General features: G+C 42.7%; 1 protein-coding gene across 1 annotated transcript in view; it reads left to right on the top strand.

Moving 5' to 3' along the window:
- Positions 1–5777: 5777 nt before the first annotated feature.
- LOC138452837 (amino acid transporter heavy chain SLC3A2-like) overlaps positions 5778–15188 on the top strand; it is a 540336-nt gene continuing 530925 nt past the window's right edge. The window contains exon 1 of the mRNA XM_069605181.1: positions 5778–5885. The gene's annotated coding sequence lies outside the window, so the exon portion shown is untranslated. The remainder of the gene's footprint in view (positions 5886–15188) is intronic.

Below are 15188 nucleotides of genomic sequence, written 5' to 3'. Positions count from 1 at the left end.
AGTAGGAAAGATCTTCAAGACATTCAAAGCATAACAGGTGATATATAATGGTAGTCTGCTGCATCTCATGTGGAAATGAGTTTGGGGGCAAGCTGTGGCCTTTGATTTAGTGAACCACAAAATATTGTGTCGTCAGCTATCTAGCACCGCCCAATTCTCTTCGAAAGCCATTACCTGCATTGAATCTTTCATCTCAGAACGCACAATAGAGTTCTCCAACATAGTAAACGCCGCCCCAGCCCCAGTTCTCTGCACCGTGCCCCAAGGATCTTGCCTGTCACCCACACTATACAATATTTTTATCAAGCCCCTCTTCGACCGGCTGGATGAACTCAGAGTGTCCTATACTAACTACGTGGATGACACACAGATCCTATTGCACCTCACAGGAAAATACGATAAGGACTCCACCACACTCAACAACATCTATAAGATCATCCAAACGTGGATGGCTCAACATGAACTTTGTCTAAACGACGATAAAACCGAGTTGCTACAGTTGGTACCCAACCGTGGCTTAAACAAATTGACCCTAAATACAAAACCTTTACAATAGATGGGAATACTATCACCGTCTTGAAAGAGGTAAGAACCTTGGATGTCTACCTAGGCTCCTCACTAACTCTTTCGAGACAAGTCAACGCAACTATCTCATCAGCAGCTTATACTGCCAAGCCTTAGCAATGCATGTAGACCCTACCTCTCACCAGACAGTTGCATTACTCTAGCTAGAGCCATCATCCTGTCCAAACTCGACTATTGTAATGTTCTCCTTGCCGGCACCTCGCCCAGCAACATCAAAAAACTCCAGGTCACTCATAATAACACCCTACAAGCTGCCTTACATATCCCCAAGAGGGAGCACATCTCCGAAATGAGACGCAAAGCACGCTTGCTGGCGGTCCAGGACAGAATCAGATTCAAAACCATGGCAATTACTCATAAATGCCTGACTAACACGGCCCATAAATATCTCTCCGACCTACTCACACCTACACAAACATCCAAACCCACACGCGCATCCACTGCCCATCTCCTCACTGTGCCCAAATTTAAGTGAACCAAAGCTGGGGGTGTAGTTTCCCGGTAGTAGCCACTAAAGATTGGAATACCCTCCCACTAGCCATCAGATCCGACCCATCCCACTCATCATTCTGCAGAAAACTCAAAACCTGGCTCTTAATATACAAACGGTAGCATCGCACCAGGCACTCTTACTCTTATCCTGCGCAACTCACCTGCACACTTGAACTAAGCACTGGCTGTCCATATTGTAAACTGTAAATATTGCTCGCGAACGAAGACATATTTATAACAACCAATATGTATGGAGCCTTCAACGAGTGGGTACACGCTATGCTCCTGGAACACTAGAGGCTACAAGCATCTTCTTGATGAAGGTTCTTCCGACTTAAAAGAAATGGATATAATATGTCTCCAGGAAACCTGGCTCTCTGTTGAAGTGATTTGCAAGGGATTCACAACTTATACGAACCCAGCAATTGTCTCGCAACAAGGTAGACCGTCATCTGGAATGATGATTCTGACTAAAATAGACTCAAATTGGTCAATTATAGCAAAGAAAAACATACACTCATGGGCCCAATATATCATTCTGTGTATGCCGACTCCTAAGATGGAAGACACTCAGAAAGCCGATGTAACTTATTTAACCATTTTCAATATCTACTGGAATCCATCAGCAATGAACGATAATAACTTTATTGATTCAATATGCAAAGAATTTGATATGATTGCAAACACTTATACTCAGTCAGAGTTTATTATTGCTGGAGACCTTAACATTCACTTATATAGCACAGATGGCAATAGACTAGACCCCTACAACTTGATCCCAAGAGAAAGGAAATGGGTCAAAGAAATTGCTATTCGAAACTTAACCATGACAGTCCAACCGGTAAATGAACAAGGATTACCTCCTCCAAATTGGACACGAGAAAAATCAAGTTCAATTATTGATTACATCTTTATCTCAGAAGGGATACGAAAACTAACAGTAACTGCAAACTGTCCACAACCAAATAGTGACCATCATCAAATATCAATCACATGGGGTACATCGCGAACACAAGCTATGCGACTAAATCTCCCAGACCTCAAATTGAATAACGGTATCAACAAATTCTGTATAGACCAACATCAAATGGCTGGTCTCCTTTTTGAAATTTGAAGCTTCATTACTTAACTATGAATGGATTTTGCAACATTACCACCATCCACTGAAAAATCATGGAAATCTTAAAAAAATACACAAACATTATTTCAACAGCGAGATCAATTTAATGAAAACATTTTTTAAAGAGTTGAATACGAGCTATAAAAAAAGAAAAATAATAAACTCTGTACAAGAATTTAAAATAGAAAATCAGAAGCATTCCAACGCAATAAAATCAGCTAAAGCTTTACTGCAACAATCTGATGCAGAAGCAATTCTAGCGGCACTAAAACAAAAAAAACACAAGACAATTGTGGTCGCTTCTAAATCAGAATTCAACAGCATCAACCATGATTCAAGAAGTAGAAGCACAAATGTGGACACAACATTTTACCAACCTATACAAAATAAAATCAGACTTGTTGCAAACACAAGGACTGATCAAGGAACCTTCCTGGAACCTAAAGTGGGAAATAGAAGATATCACAAAAACAATTACTTCTCTGAATCCATCTCGAGCACTGGGCCCAGATGGCCTCTCCAACACCAATCTAAAATCAGCCCAGAAGAGTGGGCCATCTTCTTTGCCCAACCCCTCATTCTGATCGAAAGAGTACAACAAATTCCGAGCAGTTGGACTACAGCAAATTTGATTCCAATTTACAAAACCGGCGACAGGAAAAATCCAGAGAACTACAGACCAACTGCCCTGTTAGACCCGCTAGGAAAGCTGTTTGCGGTGTATTTATTGAAAAAACTCAACAATTGGGCACTGTCAAATGGTAGACAGGAAAAAAGACAAACAGGATTTGTTAACAAAGTAGGAACAAATGTCAACCTACCGTTGTTAAGTATGATTAAGTATGAAGCCATTGTGAAGAAACAACAGGTATACGTGGTGTTCATAGACTTAAAAATGGCTTTCGATTCTGTCAACCGTCAAAAACTATGGAGAAAACTAACATCATGGGACTGCCCTTTATCCATCCTTAACCCAATAAAACAGCTATACTCCAATACTTCTATTCAAGTTAGACTAAATAAAGAGGGAGCAGTAACTCATCCAATTACAACTTGGAATGGTCTAAAGCAAGGGTGCCCCCTAGCAGCCTGTTTATATAACTTGTACACCTCTGACTTTGTGGAATCAATCCAAGATACATCCGTAAACCCTCCAAAGATAAACGACGACCGATACAGTCCTTGATATAGGCCGATGATATTTTAGTCATGGATAAGACTGTGACAGGCTTACACAAGACACTAAACAAAGTCGAAAAATGTATGAAAGACAATGATCTTCAAATTAATACCACTAAAACCAAGCTAATGAAATTATCGACCCAAAAAAGTAAGATCCAACAAAATCAATAGTATCATTAGAAGGCAAAGCGATCAAAGTGGTAAAATCATTCAAATACCTGGGTGCTATGATAAATCCCTCACCAGTGGAACAGGAATGGAAAGATCATATTGAGACAAAAGCAAGATCTCTCGCTCGCCAAGGCCGCTTTTTCCATCAGAAATTTGGTACATACTCAGCAAAATCAACTGTCGCCTTATTCAAGCAAAAAGTGGTGCCTATTCTTGCCTATCCTAGCGAGACTCTGATTAGTCAACAATCAATGAGGTGGCATTATTATGAGGCAATATTTTGGAGAAAAACCTTAGCATTGCCTAAATCTTTTCCAATGCCAAGGATTCGGTTTGAATTTGCCCTTCAATCCATCATTATCTGGAAACAAATGGATCTTTATAGGAAAACAAATTTGTCAAGATGCGATTCCGGCACTGGAAATACTCAAACAAAAGAAGGATGCCCTACATGTGACAGCTCTCCAACATTAGACTAAAGAGATTAAGAAATTGATGCAAGAGGAAGAAATCTCTGAAGATATGCTACTAAGTACACTGCAATATGCGAAACGCAAAATCCAGAGAAGCGATTGGATTAAAACAATTGCCAATCAAATTCAATACAAACGTTTCCTGAAATGTGAAATAGAAACCAGAGCTCTCCATGAACTCCCGGACTACATAGCATGCTTTCCGGATCAAAGGATAGGAGATCTGTTTTTACGTTTTCGTCTGAATATTCTACCGACTCGTGATTACCTAACCAAGACGAAACAATTGGACATGAATAATTCTGACTGTCGATTCTGCAAAGAGGAGAATACCTGTGAGACACTCTTTCATGTAATCATGGTCTGGCCCACCCTATTAGAAAAACGAAATGTATTTAAAGACTTCTTTAGAATATCTCAGAAGCAGATGAATACACAGGAGCGCTGGGCTCTCTTATTAAAAGGTCATGACAAAGATTTAATTTTTACAGTTATCAAATTCTGGATAGCGATTTTACAATAATTGCAATCTCTATGAGTTGCAAAAACATAAATGTAAAGTTTTTATTCTGCTAAAAGAAAATTCAAGGGAATTCTAAATAATGTAATACAAATAATGAAAAGTTTGTAAAAGTGAAACATTAAAAATATATATATATATATATTGCAAATGTTTACAATTGTATTTTTGCTCCACTATGTAACTTTTGTCAAATGTCTTACTTTTGCTTGTCCAGCCCCCAGATACCTACTGGTTAGGCGCGCTTTACAAATGCCAAATTAATAAAAATAAAAAAATAAATAAATAAGCACCCCAGCTCCAGCACCGAAGCAGGGCACTTTCCATTTCAATAGAGCACCACTGCTACACCACCACGGGGGTGCAAGGGGCTCCAGCGCAACCCCAAATTTGGCATTCCCCCCACCCTCAATGCCTTGACACGGTTGTGGGTGGCGCCAAATTACTTTCACTCCGGTTGTTGCCAGGGCTAAGGCCGGCCCTGAAGGGATCCATTGTAGTGCTGCCAGCCATGGTCGCATGGACACAGGTTGTTCATCTGACCAGGGTCGGACTGGGGCCTGGCGCGGGCACCAATGAAAAAGTGTCCCACAGTTGTAAATGGCAAATCATTCCTTTTGTGTCAGACTGAGAGTAGTAGCCAAGAGGGAGGTTTTTCATCAAATGTGATGCAAATTGGGCATTTTAAAGAATATTCATTCAGTAACACTGGTTAAAACTACTACCCGCATGGTGAAGGCACTTACCAAAAAAGTGGCACACTTTGACCAAAATAACTGCCCCATGCTAGCCTTTTGCATTTTTGGTTCGGCCATTGCCCTATTTCCTTATAGGGCATTCAGATCCTGCATCTGACCCCACTCTCCAGTGCCTTTTGTCTTTCTATTTTTTAACCTTGATACATCTCACAATTATTTACTAAACCCACGGGATCACCCATTAGCCCCCACCCAACCACTCTTAAGTAACCTTCTGCCCAACCCCCTCTAATTTAGCCTTCACCCGACCATCCCTATATACCCCTATCAGTGAACTTGTATAGCTAGAGAAATTGCAAATCTTATTTTGCCGACTGCTCCCATCTGTTGTATAGCGAAAGACTACGCTTTCCCGAGAGCTGTGTGCGTATCAGTCTAGCCCAAGCTCGGGCTGAATGAAGCATGTTAACTTTGCACTCACTGCTGCTGAGGAGGCGGCGGCGGAGCGTTGCTAGGGTCCCTTTCTCGGATGGGAAGCACACTCCACCGTCACTAGCCTTCGGGGATGGCACGGGCCGCGCGTAACTGCGCTGCGCCTAACGGCTTTTTACGGCGTTACTGCAGCAATTATAGCATAAATCCAGGTGCGCTACTTTAAACGTAATTACTTAGTGTACAAGTGTTTGGGTTGGCAGTTTTTTTTGGGGAGGGGCGAGACGGATAATTTCCCCAAGTGATACTTTCTGCCGAAAATCGTACGGATTATTCTACATCCCATCCATATCAAACTCTGTTGTTTGTCTATGGCATTTGTTAGAGGGCGGGGGTGGGGGGGTTCCACTTTGGATTCCTTTTTAAAATAGCATTGCAATCTGGTAATTTAGTATAATTACTTAAGTTGAACTGATTCAAGACCTTAAATCCCACAATGCACTATTGTTCATGAAGACCCAGTGCTGCATATTTGTGATCCAGATGACAAGGAGTACGCTCCGGAAGTCCCCTGCAATTTACAGTAAAACAGTAACAATAATGAGCTGTTAGGTTGTCCTCGCAGAATCATGCATTGCATAGACGTTAAAAGGCACTTACTTGGAGTATTACCCTCGTCAATTTTACCTTCAAGGATCATTTGCGTTTTATGTTTTGACTATTCAAAACATTGTTCTTCGCCAGGCATTTCGAATACAAATGTGCCTTTTATCTGTATTGAAATGTAAAACTACCCCCCCTACCAGAGCTTTTACGAGTTTCCATTATATAAGATAAACCAATCACACAAATCCCCCCATAGACAAAACACCACATAACGTCTACCAACATATGCACAGCTCAAGCTGCTTACGGAACTTTTGCTGTGTATGGTTATTTTGTTCCTGTAATTGCAGATGGAAGGTCCTTACATGTCTATAATTAATTAATCCATAAAGCAATCCGTGTGCCAAAAAAAATCATATATTATTTATAAATACACTCCCTGCTGTCTCACACCATGCTTATGTAATCCCTGATTCAAATAGATCCCTCACTGGTATACAGGTATGTGAATGGCCTAATTACTTACCAGTAATCTTCATTACTCTTCCTCTTACAATTCCATACAATTGAGGTGAACCCACTTAACAGACAGGTCCACCAACAAAAAAGGGGTGCTGACCAACCTATGTTTTGGTGGTTGATAATGGTTTCAGTGGGACAGAGGGGTTCGCGTTGACTGGGGAAGACTCGATGTTGCGATTTAGCATGTATCCAGTGTAGTTAATTAGAATGGAATAAATGTTACTATTAGTGTTATTTTGTGTATAAGTGATACATTTGAGATTTCCACATAATGACAAGTCTGACGATACAATCTGAACACAATGTAGTTGTGTTACGTGCGATACAGCGCCTAAATATGGGCAGCGAGGAGCTTCATAGGCACACGCAAGAAAGGAGATTCATGGATGGGGTAGCCACTGTGAGCGATCGACGCAATAGTCTTGAACATACATGCTCAGACATATATACGCACGGTTTATAGGGACATGTGTTTGGGACAGTTGGGGAACAAGAGGTACATGGCGAATACACAAATACATGGGAGGTGTGTATACCAGGGGTCCCTCATAGTTGAGGTTTGTGTAGGCCGAATAAACCTGGGTTGGTGAGATAAACTCTGTGCAACCTGGGAAGCTGGTTTATCGAGTTTGAAGAATGGAGGAGGGCAGATAACTGCATTTGGGCAGATTTGATAATATCAGATCAAGCATACATTAGTTTAACAAAATTGATTAGTAGAGTTTGCTAATTAACATTTTCTTGATTAGCAACCAAACCCATTGGATTAGCAATGTCGTACTAATATTTTAAATGACACCAAAGGTTATTTGTACACAAGACATAAAATGAGCACCAATACTGCATTTTTGTGTACCACTTAAGTAAGACATTAGTCAGACCCTCCAGCTTATAGCGATTTTGCGATCCCACAAAATGCTGCGAAAACGGCAGTTTTGCGCAAAATTCCGCAAAAACTGCCATTTTGTGGAAAAACAGCATCTTTAAAAAATGATTCTTTTTTTGTTTTTTTTACATTTTTTATAGTAATCTGCAAAAATTGCTGTTTTAAAAAAAATAATACTCAGGGTGCCAGGTTCTCAACTTTTTTTTACACAAGAAATGAAATGCGCTAACACATGTCATCACTTGCGCCCCAAAAAAGTGCAGCCCAATCCACAAGGGACACTTGAATGGGCACATTTTATATGCGCGCCCATTCAGATGGCCTTTTTCACCTCGTTGATCAAATAAAGTGGCGTTTCTGTCAATTTTAAAAGCGCATCCCTCATTTCCAAGCAAGATGCACTTTTAAATGTGCAGAAATTGTAGGCAATCCTACGCGCACGGGAACCGCTGCTGTGTCGCTTGCATTTCTGTTCCTCAAACAGGATAAAAATGCATTTTTTGGGTCGCATTTTACAGCGGCAGGCACCTGGAGGGCCTGTCCCTCTGAAAGGCGCTGCGAGCTTGCAGAACACTGTCGGGAGAGCGATTCTATTCAAAGTACTGCCCATTTTGATGACAAAAATCTATTGAATGTTACAATTTGACCTATTTCGTCCAGTACTATTCGATAGATTTTTATAAATACTGAACATGTCATCCGCTCCCCATGTTCAGTGTGTTTGGTCTAGGGTGGTTGCAGAAGTGTTTTCCCCTTTTTCCTCAAAATTGGAGGCGGGGACAGAAAAAAAAAGAAAATAACGAAAAAGGGAACCTGCGGAGTCGGATCCGACCTGTGTTAGAGGGACGGATCTGGCACCACAGGGTTGCACGGGAAGCGGCAGCGACCAAGCAGTTAAGTAGGGGAGGTGGTGGGGTGGTGGTGAAAGGCACATTTTGGGTTGTTTGGCTGAAGTGCAAATCAATTTGCAGCGAAATTGACTACGGTCAATTCCGCCGCAAATAATTACACATCAGTCAAACAACCCAGAACACCATTCAAGGCAGCTGGCCAGCGCACAATTTGCGCTACAGCTCAAGCCTGTGGAAATGCGCCGGTCACCTTTGAGAATAAGGTGACCTGCTCATTTTCAAAAATGGGTTGTCTAAAAATAGCATATCCTCCGTTCTTTTTTTAAATGCCCCATTATTTGAGGAACTGGGTCAAAATCTACATTTAAAAAAAAAAAAAAAACTTGTTACACTATGAGAGAGAGGGAGAGTGATGGGTGAGATGTGAAGTGATAGGCAAGAAAGGAGAGTTAGAGCAGTGGGTCAGAGGAGGAAGCGCTGCACAAGAGAGCAGAGGAAGCGGTGATGCGGTGGGCCAGAAATATGAGAGCGAGCAGAGGTACAGAAAGTAGAGGGAGCGTGTGGTCAGTGAGCCAGAAAGCAGAGAGGAAGCGGTTGGCCAGAAAGAGGCAGTGAGCTGCAGATTGGGAAAAAGGATGAGGGAAGAGTGTGATAGAATGGGAGAAAGGATGCAAGATGCAGAAGCAGCACAAAAGAATGAAGGACTGTACATCGCAGGAGGAATTGTAGAGTGTAAGGTGTGAGTTGGGAGTATGATTTGGAGTGTGGCAGAGGCTGGGCAGTACAAATTGTGACTTGACAGTGAGACATAGCACGTGAGTATTTGTATGACAGAGTGAGAGGTTAAGGAATATAAGTTGTGATGGAGAGTTGGTGAGATGTGTGTTGGTGAGAGAGGTGTGTGTGTGTTTGGGGGATTGGAGAACATAGAAGGGGAATATTTTCAGCATTACAATTGATAATGATCAATTTAGTTAATACTATTAAATAGGCATAAACATTAAACCAGAAATGTAGCCAAATCAAACACTGTTCTGCCAAGCCAGAGACATCTGGGACTCTTCCTATTAAATTAATACAAAAGATACATAATAATGATACCCTGGCTCTCTTGTAATCTTGCACTCTGCCTATTTCCTGCAATGTGGCAATCTTACACCCTCCAGTTAATACAAAATGTCCTGCAAAAATGGCGCAATAAATAAAGTTTTGTGCTGCAAAATTTGCCATTTCATGCCGCAAAATTTGCCATTTCATGCCGCAAAATCCTTGTAGGTCTGATTAGTAAGATGAGTTGTGCCTTGTAAATTCTTTAAAATTCTGCTAGACCTTTAGGTTGAGTAACTTGGTTTACCTACTCGACTAGAGAAATGCACTTGACCAATGCCAACGGATGAAAAAAAACATGCATACGCTTTCTGTAAAATGGTGCATGTCACCACAACCCTAATTATGTTTTGCACATTGCTGCCCCCAGAGGCCAGAGATACACAGTGAAACATGTATTTGACATTTACTCAAACAAAGTAAATGTGAAAATAAAAGTTTCAAACATTCCCCCCCTGCAAATGATACTTGCCGTAAATAAAATCTACTCAACTGTGCCAGTGGACGAGTAGACTTTGCGAGCCCTGAATGAACGTCTGTAAAATGGAAAACGTTAGCTGCATGAATGGACACACATAAATAGATATGATAAAAAGGCTCTGAAAACAGTTCGGCCAGTTCTCTCCTGCAGGTGCAAATATATAATATAATTATAGAGCAAAGCGAGCTCTCAAGGCTAATTACAGTGTATGGTATTATAGTAGATCTGTAGATGTACAGACTGGATGGAACTATTGATTACTACTTTACGTAAACATCTAACTAGCTTTGTGTATTTATTATGTGAGAGTAAAGAAAGAGATTAAGCAGAGTCGATGGCATAGCATGTAGAGACAGGGGAAAAAAAGGTGGAATATTGTAGATTGCAGCCATCACATTTTCAGGGTAGCTGGTATAATGCAACAGGGTGATACGATAGAATTGAAGGAATATGGGATCACCTTATGGGTTGAGCACCAGTTGCACAGATTAATGCAACCACCAAGTCACATAGTAGGTTTCTGATAAAAAAGCATTTGCCATGTGAGCATGTACATTCTGAAAAGTGTTCACACGTCACTATGATGCATCTTCCCCAACAAAATGAAATCTAATTGACATTGAGATTTAGGTACACCGAGCTAAACTTTACTACGAAGCATCGAGACAATGCAGTGTTTCACAGTAGCAATACTGTAATTATGCAAAATGTATCATCTTCGATTTTTAGGAATGGAATTGCATGATTGTCTTTTAGAAAATAAGAAAGTTAACACCTACTGCCAGAAAATATATAGTTAGCTTAATAAAAGTATCATCCCAGATTACTCCAGGTTTGCATTTATTTGAAGAAGAAAACAAATTCTTGCCTAGCACTCCCACACAGGCCTTTGGCACTTAAGAGTGGAGGATATGATTACTGCTGCACTCTCTCCCCATTAGCCCCTTTGAACTTGCAGTGAACAGAGAAAAGTGTGGGGGGAGCAGAATTCAGGGTGGGGTGTGCTTTCATTGAACAGGGTAACTTAAACAGCTAGCTTTGCTACATAGGTGTTAATTTAATTAGCAAATCTACAGAACCTACATAATTACAAATAAAATTGCTCTACAACACTGCTTATATTATACCTTGTTAGATTGTCGGATGGTCACTTGTGGCCAGGCATGGGTTTACGAATTGGTGCTATTGTGAATAGAAGATTCAATCTTCCTGAGAATATGGAGTTTGTTATTGAGTGACCAGGGAAGTCCGGCCACCTGGTGGGGTAGACTTGGGGCCAGGTAATAAACCTGGTGCAAGGGGTGCTTAAGGGCAGAGTTGGCACATGGTTTATGGGTTTCAATCATGTTCCCAGGGAAATTACTAGGATGTGGCCAGAGGCGATGCAGGCTGAAACGGTAGTCATCATAGATTAGCATGAAATGAGAAATACCAGAGACGCCAGCAAGTCTGGATGGATAAGATGGTTATCAGTTGAAAGGTACTTGTTTGTTTCTCTCCCTCCTCATATTGTTGCAGTGTCCTTGTAATAGCCATGTGCATCACAAACAGGGTTAGAGGTCCCCGACCATATGGAACATGTAATAAATTAGGATTGTTGTACGTGAATATGTACCACTGCAAGGGAAAAAGCCGAATGCCTGAAAGCACAGAGCTGTGCATTCAAATGTATTCAAAGAATATTTAAAGCATCTTCATGAATGTAAGTAATGCCTCTGAGTGGGCCCAACAAGCACACAGTAAATCTATGTAGAAAAATGTCAAATGCAATTTATTTTAATTTTTATAATTGGTTTTATTGACAGTTGTAGCATTGCCATATCAAATAACAAGTATCACAATAGTTCCACTCGGTTTAAATTGTTTTCTCCCCAACTCAACATAAACTCTCCCCTCCCCCATCTCCCACCCTAGCCCAAAAGTAGCAAACCAAAGTGTCTCATGAGTCCAATGTGTCCCGCTTCAGTGTCTGTTTATCAGGGCCATGCAGTGAGAAAGTGCTTTCAATGTGCAGAACCGGAGTCCATTCTGGGACATAACTTAACCTTCTGTCGGCTGCCCATGCTCCTTGTAACTGGGCATCCTTGCGCATGCGGCAGATGGCAGCACCTATCATTCATCGCCCATGTGGTCCTTTTTCTCAAACACATCAATTAGAGCCCTCCTAGTCCGCTGATATGTCCTTCTGTGGACTATATTTACCTAGGAATACTGACCACTCTAATTCCCTTGACTGGCAGTGGTCACAAAGTTGCCCTGTCAGGTGCTCCATCCCATATATATCCCGGGCCTTCGAGGCCCATTGTTTCTCACTCGGGAGGACCTCTCTCTTCCACTCTCCCCTACACATGCCCGCACAGCCAGCAGCAGAAAGTGCATCATGCAAGGCAACCGTCTCCATTCTCCCTCTAGTCCCTCCATTCAAAACAACACCAACATGGAGTCCATATCTCTATCCACTCCAGGACCTCCTTCCAGAATCTTTGTACCCACCTACAGTCCCTCCACATGGGCCAATAGTCGTCCCTCTGGCCGCAGCCTCTCCAACATCTGGGATCAATTCACACAAACATCTTAGACAGTCTGACAGGGTCCCACTGCCATATGTATAGTAGTTTGATGCAGTGGAGCTTATACTGGAATGCTATTGATGTCTGGTGGGCGTTCACACACATCATTTTCCATTGCTCAGTGTCCAGGTCGGTACCCATGTCCCTTTCCCACCTTTTCTTATATGTGTTAACCTCCCCCATCTGTGCTGACAGCAAGGCCTGATAAAATTTTGATGTTAGTCCCCTTGTCACTACTCAGTGCTCAGTACCTCCTCCGTGTCGGTCAGCTCCCTCTGCATGGCCTCTTCCCACCTCCCAGACATTAACATCCCCTGGAGCTGTAGATACATGAATACCGAGATTGACCCTATTCCCAGGCACCCTTCCAGTTCCCCCTTTTTCCACAAATTCCTTCACTTTTGCCAGTTGGCCCACTCTCTCAAAGCCTGCATCAAATCCGTGCTGAAACCTGGCATGGTCCAAGATGTATTCCCTTATCGGGGGGGGGGCATATGTGGCTCAATGGGGATAGCCAAGTGGTGACATCGGCTGCCTTTCGCTTGACCCTCCACAGGGCCAGCAACGGCCCATTATGTGATGTGCTTTCACTATCCTCAGGACGGTATTCGGTGGCGCCCAGAGCCATTCCCCCAAGGTGGCTGGTCTCCACAATTAATTTTCAATCTAAACCCATTGCTTTTGCCGGTCCAGCCCGAGGTGGGGGATCAGTGCTCTAAATTGCACAGTGTCGGAAGCGGCCTCTTTGTTGAGTTCCTGCTATCAGAGGTGCGGCTTGACTCTCATGACTCTTGTGACGTTGACGAGGGTTCTTTCCTCGAGTGCGTGTGAGCGAGCAGCGAGTGCAGACAAGCTGCTGAGATAAGCTGCTGAGCCTGATCCTGAGAACTGCAGCACCACGCTTCTGTACCGCTGTACCGGCGCGTCGTGTCCTGGGGAGCTGGCGAATCGGTCGCAGTCCGAGGTGGGTACCAGAGAAGCGTCTGTGAATGACTGCAAGGGCGTTTTGGGCATTTGCAGTTAGGTCATTTTAGCCTGACTTGCCCGACTCGTTCACTGCCCTCGACTTTTGTGCACACTAGCACAGGTGAGCCATTTAGATTTATTACTGGTAATTGGTTATTACTGGTTATTATTGGTTATTGTCCCGCTCCGTTGTGAGACGGCGGATCTGGGCTGTTGCTGGTGAGACGGATTACAGACCGCCTACCGGCACATCTTGGCCCTTTTTAAGTTGTACTTTGCTGTCTAAGTGTGGCTAAGTGTGGCTAGTGCATATTGGAGACCTTGTACAGCGGACGCGAGCAGGACACTAATATTGAGGTAATATTGCAATAGACTGGGCAGTAGACTAGGCAGGCGTGTTACCTGACTTTCTGAGCCCCAAGCATGAGTGAATACAATAGCTGAAGCCCTAATCATATCACTACGAGGCTCGGGGGCAAATAGGTGCCAGTTGTGTGAGCCACTTATTCTTGGCTGTGTTAATGCTACGGCACTGTGAACCCCACAAGCTGTGCCCTCCTCCCCCCTCTTTTATTTTAATGAAAAACGGAGATAAGTTACAAACTACAATTGCGGAGCAAAGCAAATGTGTAAGAACGCAAAGCTCTAGCGGTGGTTGTCATCTAGCAATCCAGAGAGCCGGACCAAGGCTCACCTGACTCAACTAAGTGATAGACCCTGACACTTAACCATGAGAAATACTAGTGCGAGTGCTGAGTCAATCACGATGACAGGTAAAACTGGTCCACAGACCAGGACCAAGACATTACAACAACGCTGCTTATCCAACCCATGGACACTTGCAAAGGCAAGCGCAGCTAAATTAAGCACCAAGAATGGAGCACTAAGAGGTGGAACATCAGACCTTGGAAATGACGCCACGAGCACAAGTGATGACAATGCCGGATGCTCCCAGCCATCACAAACTGAGCCTGCCCAAACTGGCGACGTGGCTGCTCCTGGATGCACTGAAGCAACCGAAGTATCACTGCACAGCAACACGAAGGAAGGAGAAATCAATGAAGCATTGCAAGGAAATCAGGGAAAAGAGCAACAGTTTGACAAAGTCACAGACATTGAATTGCTAAAGGGAGGAGTGAATATACCCAAAGTAATTCTATCACTGTCAGACTTGATGCCGATCCCAATTGACACTGGCAAACCAGACAAATCTCAAGACATGGACTGTCAGGGGGAATTTTTCACACCCTTTGAAATAACCGACTTGGAATTACTGGGAGTTCTACACCCAGAAACATTATTGGAACCATTTGACTGTGCTCAACCGACGATAACAACGCAGACTCTGCATCTATTCGAATCGCCAAAACTGACCCCAGAAAGTAACAACTTTGGCATTTGAAATACATCTGATCAACCTTCTGACCAACTTGATGTAGAAATAGCAATAATTGCAAAAGAAAGTTTGCCAAAACAAGGCAGTAACCTGAAAAATGGTCTGAAGAACTGTGGTGCGCAGCAACAAT

The sequence above is a fragment of the Ambystoma mexicanum genome, chromosome 4p, assembly GCF_040938575.1.
Source record: "Ambystoma mexicanum isolate Mex_15411 chromosome 4p, UKY_AmexF1_1, whole genome shotgun sequence".
In the NCBI taxonomy this organism is placed as follows: domain Eukaryota; kingdom Metazoa; phylum Chordata; class Amphibia; order Caudata; family Ambystomatidae; genus Ambystoma; species Ambystoma mexicanum.
The sequence above is the reverse complement of the archived record's forward strand: the minus strand, read 5'-3'. Positions and strand labels throughout refer to the sequence as shown.